This window comes from Aplysia californica, unplaced genomic scaffold (genome assembly GCF_000002075.1).
Source record: "Aplysia californica isolate F4 #8 unplaced genomic scaffold, AplCal3.0 scaffold01193, whole genome shotgun sequence".
Classification (NCBI taxonomy): Eukaryota; Metazoa; Mollusca; class Gastropoda; order Aplysiida; family Aplysiidae; genus Aplysia; species Aplysia californica.
This window is the reverse complement of record NW_004798463.1, coordinates 91,044-95,726: the sequence shown is the minus strand read 5'-3', so window position 1 is coordinate 95,726 and position 4,683 is coordinate 91,044.

Here is a 4,683-nt window from a genome sequence, read left to right as displayed (position 1 = left end):
ACACACACACACACACACACACACACACACACACACACACACACACACACATACACACACACACACACATACACACACACACACACACACACATGCCAGTGCGCACAAACAGGCACGCACGCACAGTGTAATTTGACAGTGTCCACTTGATGACAGATAATATTCATTTTCACTTTCAACCAAATGCAGGAAATCTGATAAAAATAGACGAAACTGTGACAAGTCCTGACGGTTTGGTCCGCTAAAGTAAAGTTGTTCCCGGATCCGATCCAGACATTGGGGATTGCCTTGTTAGTGAGACAACTTTCTAGGCCTTCGGCATATTGTGGTAGGGTGGCCATTTCTTTTCTACGACGCCTTTACTTCCCCAACTCAAAATCAGGTACCCATTACTGCTGGGTGGGAAGGGAGGGGCGAAAACAAAATAACCGAGGCTCGAACCTGGACTTTCGGTTTCGGAGACGAGCGAACTAACCGCTCCGCCACCGCACCCTCTTGGTCCACTTGATGCACATAGTTTCAGAATTTGGGTTTCATGGTACTTTTGAAAAGAGAATTAAATGTCGTTTCATTTGACACCAATGTCAAACGCACACATGTACTATGCTATTTAACGAAATGAATGATAGTTCAGTGTTGCTGTTTTGGAATGCTCGACTGCTGATCCAGGCAAAAAATACTGAGGTATTCGCCATCAACGATTTGACTGATATGTAATACTGTCCCCGTGGTTTTATACAAGAAAAATTTTGAAATTATGCAAACTGAGCCCAAAATGTGAAATTATGCGATTCTGTTAATTTTAACGAAGAATGATAAAGGAAAATAATCAGAAATTATGCCCCCCAAAAATCAAATTTTGCTAAATCATGCGGGGTGCATAAAACCACGGGGAGAGCTAATAGTAAAAGAAACAGTTTCAAAAACTGCCAGAAACGACTTTTTAACTCAAGATTTCGAAAAGATGATTTTTCAGACAGAAAGTGCATTGAAGAGACTAAAACAAAACAAAAATGAAAAAAAAGCGTCATTTTTAGACACGTACAATTTTTGGGTAATTTCTGGTGTTCCGCTTTATACCGTAGTGGACCGAGCCGCAGCAGCGAGTCAGTAATCTGTCCCCGTGGTTTTATGCACCCCGCATAATTTAGCAAAATTTGATCATTTTTTGCATTGTTTCTGATTATTTACCTATATCATTCTTAGTCCAAATTAACAGAATCGCATAATTTCACATTTGGGGGGATTAGTTTGCATAATTCAGAATTTTTAATTATTTGTTTTGCTTAAAACTGCGGGGACAGATTAATACATCGCACGCCAGTCAGGTGACAAATTGATGAGCTGAGCACTTGTTTGTCGTGCACGAGCTCACTCCAATGTCCGACATTTGGACGTGTTTTGACGTGTTTTGTAACGGCTGACGAGGTTGTTGTTGGAAAATTCTCTGACCATGCGCCCAATAACATCACGGTTGATGCCCGTGTTCCGAAAATTTTCAACTTCATTCTGAGCTAACTCGAATGAAATTCTATGCTTTCACTTTCAAGGTGTTTTACCTCAAAACTGTAAACGAAAAGAAAATGAAAGAAAATGAAACGAAATCTCTTTTAAAATGTTTAAAACAAAAATTGAATAAATTAAAACAAAAATGGATTTGACACCAGGTACTAGTTTCAATTGTGTTGTACTCACACTCATGCGTATTTTTGTTGGTTCCTCACTTACATTGCCAAAATTGAGTCGATCGTGCCGTAAAACACCTACTCAATCTATCAATCCTCACATGTTGTCGGCTGCTCCCAAATCTGACTTTAACATAAAGAATGAAAACGTATTGCTTATGTGTATAGCCCTACGCGTGTTTCGATAATGATTTTTTCCCCCTTCAGATTAGGAGCGCATTTGCCTGACCTTACAGGACATGTTGAATGCAAAGATAATCTTATTGACCCATTAATGAGCTCACAATACAGCTGAAAGGGTTAATGAGTAATTTTATAACAGGGATTTTTATCTTATGTGTGAATATTGTGGAGAAAGGGTAGGAAGGGAGGGGCAAAGCAATGGGTATGTGCCGTCTGTTCTGCGATGAGCCCAACCTGCGAGATGAATAAAGATTGTCATTGTCAAGGCACTTGCTATTCAAATAGGTCAGAGGCCTATCAGTGCCGAAGATTAGAGGTGTTACTAAAAAAAAGTAACATACAAACCAAAATAAGGGGGCAAAATAAGGGGGATAAATATTTGATATGAAAAAAAGGAGCAAACCACATCAGAGAAGATGCCAGCCACTTGCCTTTCAGCCTTGCAGACACATTATTGCTCCCCTAGAGTTACAAAGTTCTATCTGACAATTTTGGCCATTTTGAGTTACTAAGACCACGAGATCAAAATCCAAATTATGTTTCATCTGCTCTATCAAAATATTAAGATTATTTGGAGGCTTCATCAAGATACAGGTACATGTATTCAAAGAATTGCATTCGAAAAATGTTGACATGATGTGAAACTCAGAATCTTTGACGTCAAATTTCTCAAAACTAAGTACTGAGCAGATAGAGCTTTGTAATTTTGAGGCAACGACAATTGCTACTCGAGAATGACAAAGTTCTATCTACTCAGTGCCTGGTTCTGAGAAATTTGACGTAAAAATGTTTGAGTTTCAATACATAGGCCTACATGTCAAGACTTTTTAAATGCATTTCATTGAATATCTCGATAACAACGTCAAATAATCTTACGATTTTGACAAAGTTGATACTCGTTTACCTGTGTGAAGGACCGACATCACTGCACAAGAAGTATCCCCATAAGCGCTCCGTCCCCTGAAGAAGCACATCTCGAAGTGTGTAGATGCTGACAGTTCCAAGCAATGGTTGATTCCATATCCTTCTGCTCCTCCAATTAAGTTCTGAACTTCTGCAGGCACCCCATCCAATTGCAAGCTCACGAAGTCGCTCAAGTTGATGGTATTCCGACTCTACGTTTCGTACATGACCTCATGGTCTGCGTAACTCAAAACGGCCCAAAATGTCCGGTAGAACTTTATAATTCTCGGGAAGCAAAATGACTAGACAAATTATAAGCAACACGAGTGTCTAAGAAGACAAAGACAGCCTCAACTCCCCTCACTTCCCGCCGTTCTCGTTGATCGTCCCGTACGTTTTGGTGGCAGTCGGAGGCTGGACATCGCTGGTCAAGTGGTCAGAGCCCACCAGGTTGTGTCTGTCATGTGAGGCCGTTGTGTTCCTCGCCCCGTGCTCACCCCCGGGCTGTGTAGTATATTCCTCGAGCTGCATCCCGCCGGAGCACGAAGTAGATTGCGCGCCACTTCTGTTCTGACTTTGTCTTTCTCTAGAACGTTGAGAAGATCTCCGAGGTGGCCTTCTTGGCGTCACAGACTTTCGATACTCGTCCATCACGACAGTTTTGCAAAATATAGCGGAAGTGATGAACCCGCCTAACGTCACCAGGAACATGCCTACCACGGACGTGGCGTAGATGATGGTTAGCTTCCGGTCGTTGCGGAGTTGTCTCCTCTCGTTCTCAGCAGCCGACAGCGTGGGGTCGACGTTGTACACAAAGTCCACGGGCCACAGGAAACTTCCGGCTGTGACGATGACACCGATGACGATGCAGATTAGAGCGACGTTACTCCAGCGAACCTCGCAGTATTTGTCTTCTAGCGTGTGGTTCGTTTCGTTCGACATACTCGCGACTCTTTGGCTCTCACCTCACACTCACTGATTAACTATCTCCGCACCGAGATGTATCACTTTTTTTGCTTTAGTTTAGCAAATTATTGCTATACCGTATACGGCACTTCCAACACAATTAGGTCACATAAGTGCCGAAGATTGAAGACGTTACAAGAGAGTAACAAGCACAAAAATATAGTACAGATAAGGACGATAAATGTTTAATGAGAAAGAAGGAGCAACCCACACCAGAGCACCCGCCAACCACCCAGGGTGTATCACTTCACGTTCATGTGACACGAAGATAGATTGTGGTAATATCATTACTTATCAGTGCATGATGCTGAAAGAGTTAAAGATATATTAATATGCTTTTACTTATAGTCTACCTGAGTGTTATAAAACTATGCCATGTGTTCGTGTTATTATTGGTTTTCGAATTAACGTCCATTAGATCCCCGAGCTTTGAAAATGTGTCAACCGAAATGTAGCCTGCTAGCTTCCTGGGTGTCAAAACTGTCTCAAGTGGGCTTACATCAGAGAGGGTTTGGTCTACATCTTAGACGAAGTAATTCCCATTTGTTTCTGCGTTCTTCTGGACGAAAGCTGTAAAATCTCGAACATTCTCTTTTTTACTTGATGAAGGCAGGTAGGAGGTAGATCTATATACAGGAGATATTTTGTAAACGAAGCTGTCTCTTCTCTTGTTGTTGTCTCTAGGGTCTGGGGCTGGAGTTGGAACATCGGCCCTGAGTGTGAGAAAGTTTTGTTTTAGTAAGAGTTTTACGGCACTTGCGCCACACAATCATGTCGTATGAGAGCCGAAGATCAGAGGTGTTACAAGAGAGTAACAAACACATAAAAAAGGAGGAGAGAACAGGATGACAGATGTTTGTGGTAGGAAGGAAGGAGCAAACCACACCAGAGCACCCGCCAACCACCCGCGAATGTGAGAAAAAGGAACGATAATTTTATATATATA